Source organism: Schistocerca americana, chromosome 10 (genome assembly GCF_021461395.2).
Source record: "Schistocerca americana isolate TAMUIC-IGC-003095 chromosome 10, iqSchAmer2.1, whole genome shotgun sequence".
In the NCBI taxonomy this organism is placed as follows: Eukaryota; Metazoa; Arthropoda; class Insecta; order Orthoptera; family Acrididae; genus Schistocerca; species Schistocerca americana.
In genome coordinates this window covers 202186509-202212197 of record NC_060128.1, presented here as the reverse complement: position 1 = coordinate 202212197, position 25689 = coordinate 202186509, and the positions used below count along the sequence as shown (strand labels likewise).

Below are 25689 nucleotides of genomic sequence, written 5' to 3'. Positions count from 1 at the left end.
GCCTGTGTCTGTATATGGTGTGTGTGTGTGTGTGTGTGTGTGTGTGTGTGTGTGTGTGTGTGTGTGTGTGTGTGTGTGTGGACATGCACGCGCGCAAGAGTGTATACTTGTCCTTTTTTCCCCCTAAGGTAAGTCTTTCGCTCCTGGGATTGGAATGACTTCTTACCCACATCCTTTCGTCTTTCCCTCTCCTTCCCTCTTTCCTGATGAAGCAACCTCGGGTTACGAAAGCTTGAAATTTGTGTGTGTGTTTGTGTGTTTTTTATTGTGTCTATCTACCAGCTCTTTCTTGTTTGGTAAGTCACAGCATCTTTGTTTGATATATATATTTTCCCCACGTGGAATGTTTCTTTCTATTATATATATGAGATGTCACAGGACCAAAACTAAATAAATAAATATAACATGAAGATTCACTCATAGTGCAATTAGGACATAATTTATAAGCTGTTCTATCTAATAAAATTTGCAGCACTGCACAGTTAACTTCAAGATACAAAATTCAAAATATAGTAAGCACTTGTTCTTCCAAAGTTTTGAAAAACCAGAAGAAATTTTCTACACATATAAATCTCAGAATATACACTTCACCTGCTTTGAGAAGTAGCTATATTTACTCCGACAGTGAACAGGAAATGCACCAAAGTAATCATTACACACTTCCCAGCCAGAATGGCTATTAGGGGTCAACAGCCACACTGTAAAAAAAAAAAAGAAAAAACACTGTTACTTCACAATATGTACATTTAAAAACCAGTATCAATAAACAAGTTAGAAGTATGTTTCACCTGTCTGATACAATTACTTCAACAATTTCAGTAAACTAGTCTTGCTCAGGTTATCAGCTGTTTAGTTGACATGATATGTAAAAAATGGAATTTTCATACGCGTGTCAGAAAAGAATAATTGATAAAACCGACGAGTTTCTGGCCCGTACTCACCTCCAAGAGGTGAAATACGTAGAATGCTGGTTGGCATGTATAACACTAAAGGCAATACACTTCGTAGTTTTTGGTACTAGTAGTTACTTCCTCAGTGAGAAGAGACGGACAGGTTGCGAAAGTTTAACAAGGAAGAGCACGTCAGTCAGACGACGGGGTGAGAGGGACTCACATATGGTGAGAACAGGGGTAAACAAAGATACAATAAAGTTGTATCATCACACCACAATCTGGATTAGTGCAGTTATTCTCTTCCAGCACTGTCTTGTACGAGGTGTTTGGAGGAAGATTAAATCACTTTGCCTGTAGGTGATTACCAGGGGTAGATGTGCAGAATGGTTCAAAATTGGGCCACCTTCTGACACGACATGCACCGACAGTCCCTCTTGTGGTGTTACGTATCACTCCAGAAGAATGACACGTATCCCTACGAATGATTTACCGACACGTGATTTTCGCAAACATTTGTATCTGCACAGGTGCGAAACTGCTGCAAAGCCGTCCTGGTGGCACAATTATCACTACTCCAGCAAACTTGATGCATGCCTCAATCTACTGGAGAGAAGAGAATCAGGACACTGTGAAAAGCACAAAATGCGACTGGTGCGAACGATCGAATGAGTAGCACGTGGGTCCCACAGCACAGCACGGTGTGAAAGCCACGTCTGTGTTACTCCATCTCAGTGTACGAACTGACTGGCCCGGTCTATCACTGTTACCACTCGGGTCAGTGGGTCTGCCGATACGACACTCTGCACGAGGCGTCCGTGGTACCTTTCTGCACCACTCTGCTGTGGGAACCGTGCCATCTCACCTGTGTCCATATGTATGTCTGCTGCTGGGGATACCAGAAAAAGACATGTATCACCAAAAATTCAACTAAATACAACAGTTTCTAATAACTTTGTATTGCTGTGAGGTGTGGGATCCACATCAGATAGGACTGACGGAGGACATCGAAAAACTTCAAAGAAGGGCAGCTCGTTTTGTACTATCACAAACTAAGGGAGAGGGTGCCGCAGGTATGACACGTGGACTGGGGTCAGAATCATTAAAGCAAAGGCATTTTTCATTCTGGCAAGATCTTCTTAAAATTCATTCACCAACTTTCTCATCTAAGTACAAAAATATTATGTTGGCGCCCACCTACGTAGGGAGAAATGATCATCACAATAAAATAAGAGAAATCAGAGCTCGTACAGACAAGACTTAAGTGCCCATTTCCCTGTGCACCATTCGATAGTGGAACGGTAGAAAAACAGCTAGAAGGTGATTCGATGAACCCTCTCGTCAGGCACTTAACTGTGAATTGCAGAGTACTGATGTAGATGAAGATGGAGATGCCCCGGTTTCTGCCACGGCCTCCATCGCAACGGTGGAGAGGACGCGAGATTCCACAGTAGCGGGTCTACCACTGGTTGGTTGGTTTAAGGATTAAAGGGACCAAACTGCAGAGGTCATAGGTCCCTTTTTCCAAAATACTAAAAATACCCACAGAGAATAAAAAATGTTCAACAGAATAGGAGACAGACGACACAGAACAAAAGAAACATAGACAAGGACCAGACAAAACGAAATAAAATCACACGGAGTGTGACGGTGGTTGGCCGACCATAGGAACAAAAAAAAGGAAAAGCCAACCACCGAAAACACATTAAAAAACTTAGTTTAAAACCGTAGGCCAAAGGCCAGAATCAACACAAAACAATAAAATAAAACAGAAACACTCAGATTAAAGAATAAAATCCCCCTGCCCTAATAAAACGTAAAACTAAGGCAGCCATAACAGGGTCATCATATAAAAGGGCAGGGAGCATATCAGGCAGTGCAAATGTCTGCCTGACCACAGCTAAAAGGGGGCAGGCCAACAAAATGTGGGCCACTGTCAAAGCCGCCCCGCAGCGACATACAGAAGGGTCCTCCCGGCACAGTAAATAACTGTGTGTCAGCCGGGAGTGGCCAATGCGGAGCCGACAAAGGACGACTGAGTCCCTGCGGTTGGCTCGCACGGATGACCGCCACACAGTCGTTGTCTCCTTAATGGCACGGAGTTTATTGGGCGTGATCCGATCGCGCCATTCAGCGTCCCAAAGCGCAAAAACTTTTCGGCGGAGGACTGCCCGCAAATCAGTCTCTGGGAGGCCAACATCCAGAGACGGTTGTCTCGTGGCCTCTTTCGCCAGGCGGTCAACATTTTCATTGCCCGGGATACCGACATGACCGGGGGTCCACACAAAGACCACAGAGCGGCCGCAATGCGCGAGAGTATGCAGGGACTCATGGATAGCCATCACCAGACGAGAACGAGGAAAACACTGGTCGAGAGCTCGTAAACCGCTCAGGGAATCGCTACAGATAACGAAGGACTCACCTGAGCAGGAGCGGATATACTCAAGGGCACGAAAGGTGGCGACCAGCTCAGCAGTGTAAACGCTGCAGCCAGCCGCCAAGGACCGTTGTTCGGAATGGTCCCCTAGAGTTAGCGCATACCCGACACGACCACCAACCATCGAACTGTCGGTGTAAACAATTCCAGAGCCCTGATACGTGGCCAGGATGGAATAAAAGCGGCGGCGGAAGGCCTCTGGAGGGACCGAGTCCTTCGAGCCCTGTGCCAAGTCGAGCCGAAGGCAAGGGCGAGGAACACACCACAGGGGTGTACGCAGAGGTGCCCGGAAAGGAGGTGGAACAGGGAAAAATCCAAGCGTACGGCGATCGGACAACCCGACCGGGGCCGACGGTCTGGCAGACGGACGACTGACTGCGGGAACAGGACACAGTAATTTGGATGCCCGGGCAAGCTAAAAACATGGGCAGCATAAGCAGCCAGTAATTGTTGGCGTCGTAACCGCAGTGGAGGGACACCTGCCTCAACAAGGATGCTGTCCACAGGGCTGGTGCGGAAGGCACCAGTGGCAAGTCGGATCCCGCTGTGTAGTATTGGGTCCAGCATCCGCAACGCAGAGGGGGATGCTGAGCCATAAGCCAGGCTCCCATAATCCAGACGGGACTGGATTAACGCCTGGTAGAGCCGCAACAGGGTAGATCGGTCGGCGCCCCAGCGGGTGTGGCTCAAGCATCTCAGAGTGTTTAGATGCCGCCAACACGCCTGTTTAAGCTGGCGGATATGAGGCAGCCAAGTCAACCGGGCATCGAAAACCACCCCCAAAAACTTGTGTGATTCCACCACTGAAAGAAGTTCGCCGGCAAGATAAAGCCGCGGTTCTGGGTGGACAGTGCGTCGCCGGCAGAAATGCATAACGCGGGTCTTGGCTGCCGAAAACTGGAACCCGTGAGCTACAACCCAAGACTGCGCCTTGCGGATAGCACCCTGTAGCTGACGTTCAACAGCTGCAATGCCAGGAGAGCTGTAATAAAGGCAGAAGTCGTCAGCATACAGGGAAGCAGAGACAGAATTTCCCACGGCCGCAGCGAGCCCGTTAATGGCTATTAAAAACAGGCAGACACTTAAAACGGAACCCTGTGGCACACCGTTCTCCTGAACGTGGGTGGAACTATATGAGGCTGCGACTTGCACACGGAAGGTACGAAACGACAGAAAGTTTCTGATAAAGATCGGCAGAGGGCCCCGAAGACCCCATCCATGAAGCGTAGAAAGGATGTGATGACGCCATGTCGTATCGTACCCCTTCCGCATGTCGAAAAAGACAGCGACCAGGTGCTGACGGCGGGGAAAGGCAGTACGGATGGCCGACTCCAGGCTCACCAGATTGTCGGCGGCGGAGCGGCCTTTACGGAACCCACCCTGAGACGGAGCCAGAAGGCCCCGAGACTCCAGTACCCAAGTCAAGCGCCGGCTCACCATCCGTTCGAGAAGCTTGCAAAGAACGTTGGTGAGGCTAATGGGGCGATAGCTGTCCACCTCCAAAAGGTTCTTGCCTGGTTTCAGAATGGGGATAACGATACTTGCCCGCCACTGCGACGGAAACTCACCCTCGACCCAAATACGGTTGTAAAGGTCTAGGAGTCGTCGCTGGCAGTCCACTGAGAGGTGTTTCAGCATCTGGCAGTGGATGCTATCTGGTCCGGGAGCGGTATCAGGACAAGCGGCAAGGGCACTCCGGAATTCCCACTCACTGAATGGAACATTGTACGATTCTGGATGGTGGTTGCGAAACAAAAGGCTCCGACGTTCCATCCGCTCTTTAATGGAGCGGAAGGCCAGGGGGTAATTCGCAGAAGCAGAACTCCTAGCAAAATGCTCTGCCAAGCGGCTTGCAATGACATCGGAGTCTGTACAAACTGCTCCATTCAGTGAGAGCGCAGAGATGCTGGCAGGGGTCCGATAGCCGTAGACGCGTCAAATCTTCGCCGAGACCGGCGATGGAGGGACACGGTGGCCAATGGTGGACACATACCGCTCCCAGCTCTCCTTCTCGCCTTGGCGGATAAGGAGGCGGGCCCGCGCACGCAGCCGTTTGAAGGCGATAAGGTGGTCTATGGAGGGACGTTGCTTGTGACGCTGGAGTGCCCGCCGGCGATCTTTAATCGCTTCAGCGATCTCAGGCGACCACCGAGGCACAGCCCTCCGCCGAGGGGACCCAGAAGAACGGGGAATGGCATATTCGGCGGCAGTAACGATGCCGGTGGTGACCGATTGAACCACCGCATCAATGTCATCACGAGACAGTGGCTCAATAGCGGCAGTGGAGGAAAACAAGTCCCAGTCAGCCTTATTCATAGCCCATCTGCTGGGGCGCCCAGAAGAGTGGCGCCGTGGCAGTGACAGAAAGATTGGAAAATGGTCACTACCACACAGGTCGTCATGCACACCCCATTGGATAGACGGTAAGAGGCTAGGGCTACAGAGCGATAAGTCAATGGCGGAGTATGTGCCATGCGCCACACTGAAGTGTGTGGAGGCACCGTCATTTAAGATCGAGAGATCGAGCTGCGCCAATAAATGCTCAATAGTGGCGCCTCGACCTGTTGCCACTGACCCACCCCACAGAGGGTTACGGGCTTTAAAGTCGCCCAGTAACAAGAAAGGTGGCGGCAATTGGGCTATCAGCGCAGCCAGGACACGCTGCGCGACATCACCCTCCGGTGGAAGGTAAAGACTGCAGACAGTAACAGCCTGTGGCGTCCACACCCGAACAGCGACAGCCTCTAAAGCTGTATGTAGAGGGACAGACTCGCTGTGGAGAGAGTTAAGGACATAGGTGCAGACGCCACCAGACACCCTTTCATAAGCTACCCGGTTTTTATAATAACCCCGATAGCCACGGAGGGCGGGGGTTCGCATTGCTGGAAACCATGTTTCCTGAAGTGCAATGCAGAAGAAAGGGTGAAGGCTGATAAGTTGGCGCAGCTCAGCTAGATGTTGGAAGAAACCGCTGCAGTTCGACTGGAGGATGGTATTGTCCATGTCTGAGAAAGGCGTGACGGGACTGGGTAGGCAGATTACGCCACTAGGTCACCTGCTGCCTCCGATTGAGCACCTGTGCCAGTGCTTGCCACGGCGTCTGAAGGATCAGCGAGATCGACGTCCTCAGCGGACGCCAGAATCTCCACCACGTCCTCAGACGCAGAGCTTGTAGGAAGCGGTGGGACGGGTGCCACCGCAATGTCGGTATTCTTGGGGACTTTCTTCTCGTTCTGTTTCTGTTTCTCTCGTTGTGCCTTCGGTGGTTCAGGCTTGGAGGGCTGCACAGGGTCAGTCTCAGGGACGGAGGACGACCGTGAGGCCCTAGGACCAGGGACTGGTGGTTGTTTGAGCCACCTGCGGGTGTCTGCTGTGCCGCTGGTCGGAACTTGCGAAGGGAGGTCCCCGAGGGACCCCTTCCTTGCGAGAGTAGCCGAAGAAGTCTTACTCTTCTCCAGCTGGGAAGGGGGAACTGATGTCCCCGATGGTTTGGGGGGTGTTGCTCCTGAAGTAGATGGAGCAGGAGCAACAATTTGTGAAGTGCCCCCCCACAAGCAAGGGGGCTGGTGGATGCTGACCGATCTTAGAGCCGATTCGTGATGATGGGAGAACCGTCGTTGCAGCAGCGGCGTAGGTTGACGTCATTGCCACAGGATGGAGCCTCTCGTATTTCCGTCTAGCATCTGGGTAGGTCAGGCGGTCCAGGGTCTTATATTCCATTATCTTCCTTTCTTTCTGCAATATCCTACAGTCCGGCGAGCAGGGGGAATGGTGTTCTCCGCAATTAACACAGATAGGAGGCGGGGCACATGGAGTATCGGGATGCGAAGGATGTCCACAATCCCGACACGTGATGCTGGAAGTACAGCGAGATGACATGTACCCGAACTTCCAGCATTTAAAACACCGCATCGGAGGAGGGATATATGGCTTCACATCACAACGGTAAACCATCACCTTGACCTTTTCGGGTAAAACATCACCTTCGAAGGCCTAGATGAAGGCACCGGTGGCTACCTGATTATCCCTCGGACCCCGATGGACGCGCCGGACGAAGTGAACACCTCGTCGTTCTAGGTTGGTTCGTAGTTCATCATCGGACTGTAGAAGAAGATCCCTGTGGAATATAATACCCTGGACCATGTTGAGACCCTTATGTGGCGTGATGCTAACGGAAACATCCCCCAACTTGTCACAATTGAGCAACCTCCGTGACTGGGCAGGGGATGCTGTTTTGATGAGTACTGAACCAGAGCGCATTTTGGACAAACCCTCCACCTCCCCATACTTGTCCTCTAAATGCTCCACAAAAAACTGGGGCTTGGTTGACATAAACGATTCCCCATCAACTCGCGTACACACAAGGAACCGGGGTGAATATTCTCCACTGCCTTCTTTTGCCATACGTTCCTCCCATGGAGTGGCCAGGGAGGGAAATGATCTCTGATCAAATTTCTTTCAATTGAGGTTAGACCTCGATCGCTTAGAGACTGCTGGTGGAGGCCCACCAGCGAGAGATGATGTACCACGCTTCATTGCGGGTCATCGCCCTGATGCCACCTACTCCGACCAAGGGCCCTCCCCACGGGTGCCACCCATCCACAGCAATAGCCACCTGGCAGGATGGCCATTGCCGGGAGTCCTGATGCCCCAGGGAGATGGGCATCTACTCCTTGGCATACGTGGGGAGTTAACGGCGCAGGCATCAGTAGAGCGATCCCTGTGTTGTCAGGGGGCTACAACCAACAGGGTACATGGCGGCCCCACCACAACGGACTGGCTACCGTGCTGGATCTTAGGTGCAAGAAAGTCCAAGGTCGTCGTCGCAGTTAAAAGCAACACTGCAGAGTGCAGCGTGGTAATCGTACCCAGGGACGTATCCTCGCCCAAGAGATGGAAAACGAGCGGGACACCATTGCAACGACGAAAAGGCCGGCTAAAGGTCTCAATGCACGACGGATACAGTGCACCATGTAAGGCGCCCTTCCCCAATTGGCTCGCTCTTCGGAACAATTTAGAAAGATGGAGGTCAAACCCGAGAGGGGACCTTCACATAAGGCCGAAACATTTGAGACTCCTTTTAGTCGCCTCTTACGACAGGCAGGAACACCGCGGGCCTATTCTAACCCCCGAACCCACAGGGGGAAGGTCTACCACTGAAATGGGCAACAACTACTCCACTGACTCCCCCAGAATGGTGGAATATTGCAGGTGTTGGCTTTAGGGCTGGTCTGCCTGTGTTGCAGGCTATAAGGACTCATCGCTGGGTGAGTGGGGAAAGCAGGTCACAAGTTCTAATTCTGTGGTCTGAGCATCAGAAATCACGAGGTTGAAATGATCAAGTTTGGTTGAGTTGGTGAAGCCAATGAATGTGACTGGAGGAAAACTGGCTGTGGTGATGGAGTGATCTGTAGTGTAGCCCAAACACAAGCTAGGCTGAAATGCTACAGTTTGGTTGTGAACAGAGGATGCCAATGAATGTGATGGCTGTGGTCACAGGTTGATCTGTAGCTTAGCTCAAAGCCTGGGTCAGTTTGAAATGTTAGTTTGGTTGAGTGTTGATGAACTCAATGAATGTGACACGAAGAAAACTTGCTGTGGTGATGAACTGATCTGTAGCATGACCCAAAAGCTAAGTTAGTTTAAATGTGATATTTTGGTTGTGAGCTGGGGAAGTCAATGAATGTAATGGTTGTAGCCACAGACTGATCTGCAGTGTAGCCCAAAGCCTAGGTCAGGTTGAAATGTTAGTTTGGTTGAATGTTGATGAACCCAATGAATGTGACTTAAGGAAAACTGGCTGTAGTGATGGACTGATCTGCAGTGTAGCCCAAACCCCAAGCTAGGCTGAAATGTTACAGTTTGGTTGTGAACAGAGGAAGCCAACGAATGTGAATTGCTATGGTCACAGACTGATCTGTAGTGTAGCCCAAATCCTAGGTTAGGTTGAAATGTTAAAGTTTGGTTGAGAGTTGGTACAGCCAACAAATGTGACTGAGGGAAACTTGCTGTGATGCCGGACTGATCTAGGGCTGCCCAAAGGCTCAGTTAAGTGGAAATGTTACAGTTTCAGTTGTGAGCTGTCTAAGCCAACAAGTGTGACTGTACGAAAACTGGCTGTGGTAACGGATTCGTCTGTAGCGTAGCCTAAAGCCTAGGTTAGGTTGAAATATTGCAGTTTGGTTGCGGGTTGGGGAAGCCAACGAATGTGATGGCTGTAGTCACAGATGGATCTGTAGCATAGCACAAAGCTCGGTTCAGGTTGAAATGTTAGTTTGGTTGTGAGATGGTGAAGCCAATGAATGTGACTGGAGAAAAACTGGTTGCGGTATCGGATCGATCTGTAGCGTAGCCCAGAGCCTAGGGTAGGTCGTAATGTTACACTCTTGTGAGTTGAAGAAGTCAACGAGTGTGACTGGAGAAAAATTGGCTGTGATAGTGGACTGATCTGTAGCATATCCCACAGTCTAGGTTAGTTTGAAATGTGATACTTTGGTTATGAATTGGGGAAGCCAAGGAATGTGATGGCCGTGCTCGCAAACTGATCTGTTGTGTGGCCCAAAGCCTGGGTTAGGTTGAAATGTTACAGTTTTGGTTACGAGTTGGCTAAGCCAACAAATGTGACTGGAGGAAAACTGGCTGTGGTAACGGACTGATCTGTAGCATATCCCGTAGGCTAAGTTAGTATGAAATGTGATAGTTTGGTTGTGAATTAAGGAAGCCAATGAATGTGATGGCAGTGGCCTGTAGTGTATCCCAAAGCCTAGGTTAAGTTGAATTTGTTAGTTTGGTTGCGATTTAGCGAAACCAATGAATACAAAGTCTGTGGTAACGGACTGATCTGTAGTATAGCACAAAGCTCAGGTTAGTCTGTTTGCTCACGAGTTAGTGAAGCAGATGAATGCGACTGGAGAAAACCTGGTTGTGGTAACGAATTAGCCTGTAGCATAGCCTAAAGCCAAGATTGAAGTTTGGTAGCGAGTAGGGGAAGCCAATGAATGTACGGCTGTGGTCACAGAATGGTCTGTAGCATAGCCCAAAGCCAGGGCCAGGTTGAAATGTTAGTTTGATTGTGAGTTGGTGAAGCCAATGAATGAGACTCGAGGAAAACTGGCTGTGACAATGGACCGATCTGTGGCTTACTCCAAAGCTTAGGGTAGGTTGAACTGTCCATTTTAGCTGTGAGTTGGTGAAGCCAATGAATGTAACTGAAATAACACTGGCTGTAGCAGCAGACTGATCTGTCGTGTAGCCCAAAGCCTACGTTAGATTGAAATGTTAACAGTTTAGTTGTGAGATAGTAAGGCCAATGAATGTGATGGCTGTACCGATGGACTGATCTACAGCTTAGCCCAAAGCTCGGGTTAGGTTGAAATGTTACAGTTTGGTCACGAGTTGGTGATCCGATAAAAGTGACGGGAAGAAAACTGGTTGTGGTGACGGACTGATCTGAAGTGTAGCCCAAAGCTTAGGTTAGTTTGAAATGGTACAGTTTGGTTGTGAGTTGGTGAAGCCAATAAATGTGACTGGAGGAAAACTGGCTGTGGTGATGGACTGATATGTAGCATACCCCAACAATTGTTTGTATAAGTGTACTAAAGTTTCAGAGGAAAACAGCTTTCAGAAAGTGATAAGCCGTGTGAACAGTTTAAACTTAGTGCACGAAAATTCATACGAAGTACTATCAGATGAGGACTGTAATGATGAAGTTAACAGTGAACCGTGTGGAGATAAACAGGACTGTGCAAAAGAGATAAGCCTAAAACAACAAAGTATTACACAGTGGAAAGAAAATGAACAAAAGTGACTGTGAGCAGTAAAAATCTGCCAGACTCAAGCAAACAAATTGAGACATCGACATCTCCCACAGGAAAAATGATCGAGGGCACTAGTTCAAAAGAAAGCATAGCGGTCCACAATAGTATTTTTGGAACGTGTGAACTTCCCTTAACAAGCGCTGCTAAAATTGATTTGTTTACAGAGAGTCAAGGACGAGGAATAGCCACCGAATTATGTAATAGATGTACTTACAAAATCAATGCTGTTGTGAAACCGGCCACCAATTTCAAAGCTGTGACTGCAGAGAGGCAAGAAAAACTATTGGAATTGAGCACAAATGACTTCTCTGTTTTCCTCGCTAAAACATACGACGTAGCAACGAACAAAACAAAGGAACTCACAATTTCTCTTAAGCGAAGATTACTCGAGCTCAGAAACACAAATGCGATCATTTTTTCAGTTGCACATCATCGTGACCTACCAAACTGGTCCTGTGTAAATGAAGAGGTACGAAAAGCAAACAGATGTTCAAACTATCTGCAGACAGTTTAAAACTGTAACATTCGTGGATATAAGTGAACTCAGAAGAAGATTCCACACACATCGTGGCCTCCATCTTAACAGAGTGGAAAATAAATTCATTATTTGCAAGATTTTAGAAATAGTAGGTCAAAAACTACACCTGAAGCAGGATATCTCAGTAGCCAGACCTCTCGATGACAAATGTGTTGTGTCTAATTCTATAAATAAGAAGAGTTTGGTAACAGAAGTGACATCTCTCAAGGCTGAAAGTGGACATTTATCTCCATTCCACACAAGACCGAAAACCGTCAAATGGAAGCAGCCGACGAGGTCGAGCAAGCTGAGAAAATCTGCGCAAATGGTGGGGTGCAAGAAACCAAAAGCAGCACCACTAAAGAGGCAGCCACACGGATGAACATCCCAGGAGCAGAAAGCGTTCGGAAGTGAAAGAGACAAAAGGAGACTTCAAGCACCTGCAGGTAAGTGATGCAATAATAATGCCCTCAGGAAAGTCGGATGTTAATTTAAAATCCAGTAGACAAATAAATTGCAGTGACATACCACCACAACGTCCAGTCAGTCACAAACAACGTTTCAGACATTGAGATTTTTCTAAACACTAAAATGCATTTTGTCAGTGTTCTACATTTCTCGGAACACTGGTTAAAGGCAGATCAGATTGTTCCATTTACAATACCAGGCTACACACTTGCAAGCTACTTCTGTAGAAGAAAATTCAAAAATGGAGTTACTGCTATTTTAATTAAAATGGGTTGAAATTCAAAACTATTTACAGTTTTCAGTTCCTCAATACAGAAAGAAACTTTGAAGCAACAGTTGTAGGAATCAGTGGTGCAAAGACAGTTGTGTGCATCTATTGCTCTCAAAATGGGAACTTGGAGGCATTTATCAATAAACTTGAAACATTACTAAATAGGATACTGTTGTGAGTCGCCGATCTTTCAAAGTGCCGCCGCGCAGTCACGCACGTCCTCTACGTGCGGCGCTGTCTGCCAGCCGTGCAGCAGCAGCCCCACCTGGGCGGCCGCTAGACTCGGACTCAGTTATGATTTGACTGTTAAAGTGTACACGAGTCTTACTCTGTTTACTTGATCTGTGACTTTCATCCTTGAAATATATTCGTTCAACTTGAAGTTATAACAATTGACGACGAGGATGGGATTTTTTCTTTTTCATCGTTGACCCACATGTTTCCATGGCTACTTTAGAGCAACTATTGCAAGGTCTCATAGAACAGCAAACGCTTCTCACAAATGCGATTCCTGATTTCGTCGCGGCATCAAATGCGGGGCATCCCTCGTCATCGTCTCTACTTTCTTTTCCTCCTTACGACGAGACGGCGGAAGACTGGTCAGATTACGAAAAACATCTTCAACAGCACTTCTTGGCATTTCGTGTCGCGCACGGACAAACGTGTCCGTTCCTTTCGTGGATTTCACCTCAAATGTATCTGTTGTTGTCGCAATTGGCTCCTTTGAAAGATCCTGCGTCTTTGTCCTTTGCTGAAATGTGCTCACTTCTGTCCGTCTATTTTCAAAAGCATACACATGTGGTAGCCACTCGTGTTGCCTCTTATCGTTGTCAAAAACAACCGAATCGATCCTATCGCACGTGGGCTGCTGAACTTCACGGCCTCAGTCGAAAGTGTCAATTTGTTACTGGAGTTCACAAAGAATCCTACGCCGATTCCACGGTATGGGATGCTATTACCCGGTCGGCGCCCGACAAAGAAGTTAGGCAACGTGCCCTTCAGTTGGCAAATCCGACTGTAGATGAAGTCCTATCCATCGCTCAGTCTTTTGAAATTTCTCACGCCGCTGAAGCGCAAATAGAGGCGTGGGGTGACGTCGGGGAAATACAACCTCTGTGCGTTGTTGACGAAGCGTGTGGCGTGTCCCCGCCGGCCTACGTGGCCGCAGTACACTCCCGAGCGCAGCCTCGGCCTGACTGTAAACAAACTTCTAAGAAACTGCAGCAAACCCCACGGCAACTTCCTTCATATCCGCAGTGTTTTACGAAATATTCACGAGAGGACTGTCCACAACGTTGGGCCGTGTGTCACAATTGCAAAAAAAAAAAAAAAGGGTCATGTGTCATCCATTTGCAAATCCGACCGCATACATGATGTTCATGAACATGGTACTGATTCTGATTCTGTGTTGTCTGTCAATTGTACTTCTTCCCTTTCAGGGAAATATTCCTCACTGTCCAAATACTTGGTCGAGATGTTCGCATGCAGGTGGATACTGGTTCTGCTGCCACTATCATCAATTCTCAGACGTATCTTCAGTTTGCTTCTCCAATCCTGTCACCTGTCACTAGGCAATTACAGACTTACAATAAACACAAGATTTCTCTCTTGGGACAATTTGATGCTGAAGTATCTTACAAATCTGTCGTTCGCACTGTTCCCATATTTGTGGTCGACCACAGTAACACGGAGAATCTTTTTGGTTTCGATGCCTTTGACGTTTTTGGGTTCTCCATAGAGGACTCTGTGAATATCGTCTCTGATGCTATTCCTTATGCTCAATTGGATTCCTTGTCGACGACATTTTCGTCCCTTTTTTCTCTTGGGTTAGGCCGTGCAAATGACTTTGAAGCTCATATCACGCTCAAACCCACCGCTCGGCCTAAGTTTTTTCGGGCTCTGCCCATTCCCTTCGTGATCAGTTCAAACGGGAGCTGGATCGTCTCACTGCTTCAGGGGTCTTGCTTCCTGTCACTTCCAGTGAGTGGTCCTCTCCTGTCGTCGTTGCTAAGCCAAATGGTGATATTCATCTCTGTGGCGATTTCAAAGCCACTGTAAATGCTCAATGCCTTATCGACACTTACTCTATGCCTCAACCTGAAGAATTGTTCACTAAGCTTGCTAGAGGCCAGTATTTTTCTAAACTTGACCTGTCAGAAGCTTATCATCAACTTCCTCTCGACACTGTTTCCCACCAGTTTCTGGTTTTTAACATGCCTTTCGGCCTCTATCAATACCAACGATTGCCATTCGGGGTTGCCAGCGCCCCTGCTCTCTTTCAGCGATTCTTGGAACAATTATTGCTCACTGTCCCTGGGTGTATAAATTACCAGGACGACATTGTTGTCACTGGCTCCACCACTGACGAACATCTTCAAAAACTCAGCACACTTTTTCATGTCTTACAGACTGCCGATCTTAAGTGTAATCTTCAGAAATCAAAATATTTTCAGGCATCTATCACGTACTTGGGGTTTCAACTCTCTGGATGGTATTCGTACGCTTCAGCAAACTGTCACTGCGATCGCTGCCCTTCCTCGCCCTACATCTGTTAAGGAACTGCAGGCCTTCTTGGGGAAAATAGCTTACTATCACAAGTTTTTAACGTCTGCTGCTTTGGTGGCTCAGCCGTTGCATCGCCTGTTGCATAAAAACGTGCCTTTTCAGTGGTCTGCGTCATGCAATGCGGCTTTCCAGAAATTGAAGACTATGCTGAAACAGGCCCCGTGCCTGGCTACTTATCGACCTGGCCAACATCTTGTCCTTGTCACGGACGCCTCTCCATACGGGGTCGGTGCAGTCCGTGCGCACCGTTTTTTCTGACGGTTCTGAACAACCCATTGCTTATGCCTCCAAAGCTCACGGATGCCCAACAAAAGTATTCTCAAATTGAAAAAGAAGCTTTGGCCATTATTTATGCTCTTCATAAGTTTGGTGTTTTTCTCTATGGATCCAAATTGCATCTTGTTACGGATCACAAACCACTTGTTTCCTTGTTTCATCCATCAACGTCACTTCCCGACAAGGCTGCTGACTGCCTCCAGCGTTGGGCTCTTTACTTGTCCCGTTTCGATTATGAGATTCATTTCTGCCCGACGGCTCAACATGCAAATGCTGATGCACTGTCTCGCCTTCCCATGGGTCCTGATCCGGCATTCGATAGGGATGAACTTTTGTGTTTCCACCTGGATGTTGCCGAGCAGCGGGTTGTGGACGGGTTCTCCATCACTGAGGATTGGCTGGCGGCTGCTACGGGTTCTGACCCTACCCTCTCCCGGGTTTTACACTGTATTCAGAAGGGTCGGCCAGATTGTCCGTCCGCTAAGACTTCTGATCCGTTGCGGAATTACTACGCTTTGCGTTACCGCCTCACGGTTAGGGATGGTGTTATCCTCCTTTCCACCGAAAATGCTTCGCCGCGTGTTGTGGTACCTGCGTCTTTGCGTGCTTCGGTCTTGCGCCTCCTTCACCAATGGCACTGGGGTGTGTCTCGCACGAAATCTCTGGTGCACCGTCATGTGTACTGGCCCGGCATGGACTCTGAAATCACATACACGGTCGCTGCCTGCGGCCCTTGGGCGTCACAGGCCGCCGCCCCGAAGTCATCTTTGTCACCGTGGCCTTCGACTGAGAAGTCCTGGGAGCGTATTCATGCCGACTTGTAGGACCTTTTTTAGGTACTTATTGGCTTCTCGTTATTGACGCCTACTCTAACTTTCCTTTCACCGTCCGTTGCACGTCGCCTACCAGCACGGCAACCACCAATGCTCTAGCTCGCATTTTCTCTTTGGAAGGCGTTCCCTCTACACTTGTTACTGATAATGGTCTGCAATTTGCCTCTTCCGATTTTGCGGATTTTTGTGCCCATCACGGCATCATGCATGTCACGGCCCCTCCGTTCCATCCACAGTCCAACGGTGAGGCTGAACGATTGGTCCGCACATTTAAGGCTCAGATGAGGAAACTCCTGACTTCTTATGCTGCTGATGATGCGCTTCTCCAATTTCTGGCTTCTTACCGTTTCACCCCCATGGGCGACCACAGCCCGGCTGAGCTCTTACATGGCCGACAGCCCCGCACGCTACTTCATCTTCTGCGGCCTTCCACCTCACAGCCGCGGGTGCCTTCGCTTGGCCGGTTCACCGCCGGCAACCTTGTATGGGTACGGAGATATGGCAGGCGGCCAAAATGGAGTCCTGGCCGCATCTTACGACACCGTGGCCGACGCCTGTATGAAATCCAGACGGACACGGGTGTTGCAGTGCGTCATTCGAACCAGCATCAGCCTCGAGTGCCGGCAACGCCTGTTCCGGATGCCGCTACCCCACCTTCGGCACTACCTGACACTCGGGATCCTGGAATCTCTCATTACTCGCAATGCAGTCCTCTCACCATCATATCGGTGCCAGCACAAGAACTGACACCACCAGGAGACGTGCCCATGCAGGAACTAGACGAGCATCATCTGTTGGAGCAACTCTACTCGCCTCCTCCTCCTACGGACGCAGACACATCGCCCATGTCTCTTGTTATAGCAACCGGACTTGCCGCAACGGGCAGATTGGTGCACGGGGCCCAGCAGATTCGACCCCCACGTCTCCTGTCATCTCGACCCTTTACCATCGGGGACACTTCCGTCCGTACAGGAAGCCTCCTCCTCGAGACTTTATGGCCAGCCAAACAACACCTATGGACATTAGCAATCTACAGTCCATCAAGATCTTTGCGAAAAATTCAAAGGGGGGAAAAGTGTTGTGACTCGCCGATCTTTCAAAGTACCGCCGCGCAGTTACGCGCGTCCTCTACTTGCGGCGCTGTCTGCCAGCCGTGCAGCAGCAGCGCCACCTGAGCGGTCAGCCAGCCAGCGGCCGCTAGACTCGGACTCAGTTATGATTTGGCTGTTAAAGTGTACACACGTCTTACTCTGTTTACTTGATCTGTGATTTTCATGTATTGCCTCGTCCTTGAAATATATTTGTTCAACTTAAAGTTATAACAGATACATGTAGGAAATCAATAGTACTGTGTGGGGATTTCAACACTGACTTTCTTGCAACAAGCAGGAGAAAAGAACTGTTGTTCAACCTAACAGATACTTTCAATTTAAAACAAACAATTACAGCCCCAACAAGAATTACAAAAACTTCTGCCACTACCGTGGACCAAATATTTGTTAACACACCCTATACTGCAAAATGTGTACTTACAATTATAGTGTTCATGAAGCTCAAGTGGTAGCCCTCTCAGACTGTTTACTACCCAGACAAAACCATAAAAGGACTGTGACTGGAAAAAGTTTCAGCACACAAAGCATAGAAATATTCAATAACTTGTAATCAAGAGAAATGAGGGAAGAAGTTTCTCAGTTGCATGACACAAACAAAAAGTTTGAAAGGTTTTCTGACACCTTCAACAATTATTTTGAAACAGTATATTCCCTCAAAACATGGGTGGTAAGGAACACAAATATAAAAGCAAAGTCATGGATAACATGAGGCATAAAAGTCTCAAGCTACACAAAAAGAAAATTGCTCAGTTACAGAAAAAACCACAACATATCCCCTCTCCTCAACAGTTATATCACAAAATATATTCAGGTGTATAGAAAAGCCATACGTCAGGCAAAAATAATGGCTAATGATAAGTTTATATCAGAGTCAGAAAATAAAAGCAAAGCAATCTGGAAAGTAGTAAAGCAGGAAGGAAATAGTAAAAAGGAAAATATCACACTGAACTGTGACAACAAGAGAATTACTGGCCCGCAGCAGATTGCAAATCTCTTCATGCAGTATTATGAACACAATACAAAAAACCTTATAATTAATAATAAGAAGAATTGCCCAATTAACCAAAAGAATAAAGTAAATTCTTGCCTCCACTCAACCTGTCTCTATGACACATCTTCGAGTGAAATCATTCACACAGCAAAAACCTTCAGAGAAACATCCTCAGGAATTGATAGTATTCCAGATTTCATCTTAAAGGAATGTATTATAAACATAGCAACACAAGGTAATCAACTTGTCTTTCTCTACTGGAATGTCTTAAAATTGCCAAAGTGATCCCTATTCATAAAAAGGATGACAAAGGCAAATCTTGAAAACTATAGACCAGTCTCATTATTGTCAATTTTTGCCAAACTCAATGAAAGAATCAAGTATAACAGATTAATGGAATTTCTGGAGAAGAACAAAATCCTCGGCGATTCCCAACACGGTTTTCGGAAAAATAAATCTACAACCACTATATATGAAGGAACAGATACTACCTTCATATACAGTTAAAATATGGCTACCCAGCCGTCGACCAGCTTGTGCGAATGCACACGCTATGCCCCAACTCGTACGGGACTTGGTAGCTTCATCTCCCACGAGTAATGAGTGTAATGGGCAAATATCTATTAGGCGCACTACTACTGTAGTGGTGTGGACATGTCAGGAATGTGGGTCTCACGGAGATCCCGGGTTCGGTTCCCAGTTGGGGCACACATTTTCAACATGTCCCAAATGATGTATGTCAATGCCTGTTTGCAGCTAGGGTATTGATTTAATTATCATTTCATTCTTGAGAAGCTGCATGGTCATCACTGGTATCTGTTCTTTTGGGAACAGATACTACCTTCATATATACATATAACAAAAAAACAAAAACAAATAAGACACTGAAAAAAGTATGCTACAGCCTACACTTACTTGCACACAAAGCAAGTTTCCAAACTGTTAGAATTGCATACTTTGCCCAGTTCTAAAGTATTCTACAGTATGAAATTATATTATGGGGTAGCATAGCTGCTAGCCTGGAAACTTCCTTGATCCAAAAAAGAGCTGTAAGAGCAATGCACCATGCAAAACAGACTGACTCATATAGGTCCCTCTTTCAAAAGTCTTCCATCCTGCCTCTTCCCTGTCCTTTTATTCTAGAAAATTGTAAATATGTGAGAAAAAACATCAAAGAGATAAATAAAAACTGTAATGTACATGAACATAATACCAGGCAAAAAGACAAACTCCACGTTCAGTCAGTATGGACAACAGCATATAAAACCTCCAGTACAAATAGTGCAATACAAATGTACAATAGTTGGCCACATAAAATTAGTTATTTCTTCATTTTCTTTGTTTCACAAGTCCCTAAGGGCATTCTTATTAGATCACTGCTTCTATTCAGTGGTAGAATTCTTAAACCGTGTGAAGTACAACAGACATGAAGCAAGAATATGCAAAAATTGCTACTGCTGCTAATGCATGATCAAATATAATTAATTTATTGTACTATTAAAATAAATGTTGAAGTTCAGTAACTTGTTATCAAGAGAAATGAGGGAAGAAGCTTCTCAGTTGCATGACATGAACAAAAAGTTTGAAAGGTTTCCTGACATCTTCAACAATTATTTTGAAACAGTATATTCCCTCAAAACACGGGTGGTAAGGAACACAAATATAAAAGCAAAGTCATGGATAACAAGAGGCATAAAAGTCTCAAGCTACACAAAAAGAAAATTGCTCAGTGCGTGTGTGTGTGTGTGTCTCATGCAAATGACATCCAACAATCTGTAGAGATTTACTGGATGAATAAATAAAATGAAATACAATAAATAAATAAAAGATTTGTGAGATATTTTCGAAATTTCGTGATTTGTTTAGTAGTGTTTAAACAGGATCCTTAGAGTACGATTTCAGTTTTACAGAATATTCTGCTTTATATGACATCCTGCACAATATATTCCACTAGGCTACCACACAATTTCATACACTGGCCATCATGACAATATTCATCGATCTCCGTTTTATCATTGGTTTCACCATCTTGTGTAATCATGTGAATCACTATTCGTCATGTTCATTTCCCATCATGCATAGTCTCTGACACCATAAATGCACTTTTACCAATGCTTTTGCTGTTTGTTGTGTGCTACAGATTATACTGCCAAGGATAAATAGTTAAACTTTTTTGGGTTCATTTGAATAATGTACTTTAATTTGTAGTTAATTAATTGAAATGTCTTTATCTTTATATTTCTCATATTGCATCACCATTTCTGTTTCCACAATATCTGTGGAGCTTACACCAGCAGCTGCTGCTGTTGCTATAGCCTCAATGATGGAATCTCGTGCTTTCTTAACTTTCTGCTTACATAACTCATTGAATCCCTATTGCCAGTTCATTGTAGATTTAACACTTTCACATCTGTAAGTTCACCAGCAGACACAGCAAACATTTGCAGTACCAATGAGGTATTCAATGTGTAGGACACATCAACTGCAGGCATATAATCAGTAGACATTGGTTCCTGCTCACCCAGAGACTGTAGTTGTTTAACAGAGAATTCTTCTCTACATGTAGGACAAAGCTTCTGGTGAGGCTTGAAAACTTTACCAGTCAACAGTTAACTTGTCAACATGAGAAACGTCAGTAGGCTGTATACCCTTCTTAACTTTATGTTTGTTTAAAAAAATCATATATTCTGCACTTCTTGGTTAGCAAAACACAAATTAGCTCATATTTTGCCAACGTGAGGTCTGGACAGGACTACAACTTGGACAACACAAATTCTTTATTGTAATTTAATCACAGTTGTGTTTAATTTTGATGGTGGCTACTTTCAAACTACGAAGTTCATTTTCATGCCAGGCCTGTTAAAGTTACAATACAATAAATTATATGAAAACATAAAAATCAGAAAAACATTAAAATAAAAGTTCTTAAAATTGTGGGCAATGATTTATAACATACATGCATTAACTATGCTTGGTTAGGCAACAGTCAATTTACACATAGGTAACATACACATAATAGATACTGTTAGTAACATATAATGTCAGACTGATTTCACAATGTTGATGTGTTCACAAATTGCAGCTAAATTAGCACATGTCAACCGACAGCATTCTGCAAGCGAGCTAGTGACAAGATGAACCATAGAGAGGAATGAGGTTTTCACTCTGCAGCAGAGTGTGCACTGATATGAAATTTCCTGGCAGACTAAAACTGTGTGCCCGACCGAGATTCGATCTCGGGACTTTTGCCTTTCGCGGGCGAGGAGAGCTTCTGTAAAGTTTGGAAGGTAGGAGACGAGATACTGGCAGAAGTAAAGCTGTGAGGACCGGGTGTGAGTCGTCCTTCGGTAGCTCAGATGGTAGAGCACTTGCCCGCGAAAGGCATAGGTCCCGAGTTCGAGTCTCGGTCGGGCACACAGTTTTAATCTGCCAGGAAGTTTCATAGAGAGGGATTGAAAATTCATATAAAATCTACATTCCTTCAACAATAGAGTAAAACTGTTTTGGAAATGTAACAAAATTTGCAGTAATGTCTTACATAATGTTGCATAAAATTTCTTCAGGGATCAATTTCAGAAAACTTTGGGAGGAGTCATCCATACGTAAACATGGATTTTCTGACATTTTAGAAGTACACATCTAATCAGTAGTATATTCTTATTCTGCACAAAAAATTGTTTAAATATACAAACGCAGGGGCTTGTAAGTTATAAGCGTACCTTTCATAAAAATTACACAAAGTTGACACTTCAGCATGCTTATAGTTTGTACTAAATTTGGACACCATATCTATTAGTGGCTATAGATATGGAACCAAAGAAGACAGCATGCTTAAACTTAGTACATATCCATCCAAGGCATTGTGGAATCTTTCCTAAATACTCCATACTGTTACGCCTTATGCACTTCACGTGAAATGTCCCCATATTTAATTTAAAAGGGGAATTGCTTTCTGAAATAACCAAGCAGTGTGACATAGTGAGGAAAGAAGTAAATACACAATTTAGAGAACTGAGTATAGATACAAAACACCTTAAGGAATTTCATGAGAAAGGATTTATTGAAGTGCGTAATAAAATGTAATAGAATACAGCACAATTCTATGTTCTGAAGCAAAGTAAGGATACCGACGAAGCAGCAATCTCAGGCTCCAATTTCGCAACATTGGAGGAATGTGTTGGCTATTTAACTAAACCAAAGGTTTATTACCAGGCATACACTACGTTTACATGCGGCACAGCCTGCGGAAAAAGAAGATGAATTCCTGAAACAGTTTTTCGCAGAGAAAACAAAGGCATCAAATGCATCCGGAACAGCCAGAAAAATCTAAATACGAGTATAAGAAAAAGAAACGCAATGAAAACTGTAGGTGCCCGCTAGAGTTGCGGAAAGAACTTCATCTGGAACAAGGGGAAAATTTCAATAAACATTTTCATGAACAGAAATGCACCGGAAATTTGGGTCTAGTGCAGCAGGGGATACAACCCGTCGGCTTTGGACAAGGACGTCACAAGCCGCCAGAGAGCAGTTTACCATTTTCGCTTTTGCTGTTATGTTTCAGTTTCGTTTTTTTACTGATTGCTCAATAAAGTGGATCTGTTTATTCTATCTCGTGAGATTTTTTTTAAAAAAAGCCAAAAACCACTTATCAGCAACTGAAGGGAGCTACAACACTAAGAAGAATCGCTTCGCGATTGGCCACTTGTGACGTCATTGTCCAAAGCCGACGGGTTGTATCCCCTGGTGCACTAGTCCCGGAAATTTCATCCTACGATTCTTAAGAGTTGGTACCGGTATTTGTCAGTTCACTATCCAAACGTTGGGACGACTACTTACCACGTAAATTATTTCAAATGTTCTTGCTATGAATCTATTATGGTAACTTTTATCAATGGGCACAATAAGTTACAATATGAATAATCTTTACCTTTCGTTTTACCATTATGTTCTCTTTAAATTCCGCGGTATATTACGTATCACTGGTTTGTTTGTCTAGTCAACCAGAGATCTTCATATACATTTTTCAATTAAAATGGCTTAAAAACATATACACTGAAATATCGCTAGAGGAGAAATTTGCGCATTCATTTAGGCTCACTTTAGTTCATCTCTATGGACAAATAAGCTACAGCTATTTTTTTAAATATTGCACGAGCAATAGCTGTTCAGGTGATTAAAGCGTTAAGGTAAACTCTGATAATAAATTAAATTTTATACGTACACATTACTGTCTCGTATATGATCAAAAGGGGCTTTATATATTTTGATGTCCCTATGAAGCAGTACAATAGGCCCATTTATATATGGAGGTATCTACTGTTTGACACTCTTCAGGAGGCAACGTTTTTTCAATGCTTCGAAAATATTATAGGAAAATAATAAGTTGTTCAGGCCTCTTATTTCTTCTGATAGTCACAGAGAAGATTATCGTTTCTCGCTATATAGTTTAAGTGGGAAGGAGTTAAACCGTAGTTGAGATAAATTCTTATCCTGCTAAGCAACACTTCCCTGCGAGACAGAAATTTTCGAAACAAGGGAGAATTTCAAACTTCGGGTTGAATCAAAGAATATTGTTGCTCTTCACAACAGATTGAAATGTGCTGATCCTCACCCCCTTCCTCATTGACCAGTTTTCGTAACAGCAATTTGAAATCGAAGAGTGGTTGGATGAGGTTCATTACTTACAGGCCCAGATCTGTTTGTCTGGATAATTGGTCTACACAGTTTCATTGGAAAGCAGACCTACATGAGTTAGGGTCTACAGAAAAAAGATTCTTCCACTTCTTCTTATGTGCTGTAGTGTTTCTCATAAGTCTTCCAGACTTTGTATGTTCACTTTACTGTCATAATTCGTTTTTCCGATAAACTGTTAACTACTTTTTGAATATGATATTATGAATAGCTCTGGAATCAAGATTAATAACGTTCAAAATATGACATATCACTATCACTTCTAAAATATAAATAGAACCATAATTGCTTGCAATACTTCTGCTTCAGGGACAAAAACCGTACACCCTACTCTTGAAATGTTTTGTTACTGAGAGTTATTAGCAAACATTTGAACAAAGTGGCTCCATAAAGATCAATATAAGTATGAATTAACTAACAAAACTATTTTTCTTAAAATTGTAATAGTGTGTGTTCAAGTTCTGCAACTGACATCTGATGGAATCATAAGTAAGGCTCTGCGACTATCCAATTGAATACAGTGATTGATGGTACATATGGAGTTCAGTTGCTGCCACTAGGAGCAGGCAATGATCTTGCATTTGTAATGTGGACCTTATGAAGACAATGTTGTCTTTCATATTTCTCATAGGAGGCTGATTAATTTACTATAGGACTGGTGAATTTTGTGACCATTAAATTTTCTTTCCGGGTATGGATGTTGAGACGTCAACTGAAGTGCAAAAGCTTCCATTAGTAACATAGTCGTTAGTACTGATCACATTGCATGAAGACTTACCTACATGTATCAGAGTTGTGCTGAGTCCAGATCCTGAAGTGCATTTTACAGATGTCTTGCATGGGGCCTCACTGCAGGGTGGACGAAGATGGGGATCAGAAGGAGGTGCTGAAATAAACTAGTTTTATAAACTAAACTTCGAATATATGCTAGGTACATGGGATACACAAGGGCTCCTCCAGCCCAGACCAGAAGTATGCCCTCCAGTCTAGTGTGACATAGGGCGTACAGATACAGGAATTGAGATTAGGTGGATCACATGCAAATGAAACGGTGGCCGATCGAGAGGGTCAGAACCAGAGATGGATGGTCTCATCCATCTGCTCTGTACGAAGGCTGGCCCACAGTAGAGACATAAGCAGGCATCATAAAGCCAACTCCTCTGCTAGGCGACCAGATCACAAGAGCGAGACCAGGCTCTGCTCTGCACTCCAAACTGTGGCCAGTGATCACTAAGTGATATCTTTCTCACACCTCCTATTGGCTAGCCTGCTGATGTGTAGGGCTGGTTTTGTCCGCAAAGTGCCAGAAATGGTGGTGTGATCCTGATTCCACAGTTTTACAAGGCACATAGGCACTGTTGGAACTCACGCTGGTAGTGGGCAACAACAACAAATTTCGATTGCCAATAAAGTAGTAATGAATTACCCCCAATAACCTAAACTAACTGGCGTCATGTGCAACATGTTTGGCAGTGTTGTGATATAGGAAGCATCTATGTTCTATAATTGAGTGGGCATAGTCCTTATATATGCATAAAAAGGATTTGCACCTACATCTACAGCTACATTCTGCAAACCACTGTGTGGTGCATGGGAGAGGGTAAGTCAATGTGTACTAGTTACTAGGGTTTCTTGCCATTCCATTCGCATATGGAGTGTGGGAAGAATGGCTGTCGGACTGCCTCCATATAAGCAGTAATAATTCCAATCTTATTCCCATGATCCTTGCGTGAGCAATACTTAGGGTATTGTGGTATATCCCTAGAGACTCCATTTAAAGCTGGTTTTGAAACTTTGTCAATAGACTTTCTTGGGATAGAT

The 25689-nt window shown here is 45.2% G+C and overlaps 1 long non-coding RNA gene across 1 annotated transcript in view; it reads right to left on the bottom strand.

The window, feature by feature from the left end:
* The window catches only part of LOC124552724, a 105108-nt gene extending 81895 nt beyond the window's left edge, over positions 1-23213 (bottom strand). The window contains exons 1-2 of the long non-coding RNA XR_006967967.1: positions 23105-23213; positions 592-698 (exon numbers count right to left, since the gene is read on the bottom strand). This is a non-coding gene — a long non-coding RNA (uncharacterized LOC124552724). The remainder of the gene's footprint in view (positions 1-591; positions 699-23104) is intronic.
* Positions 23214-25689: the final 2476 nt, after the last annotated feature.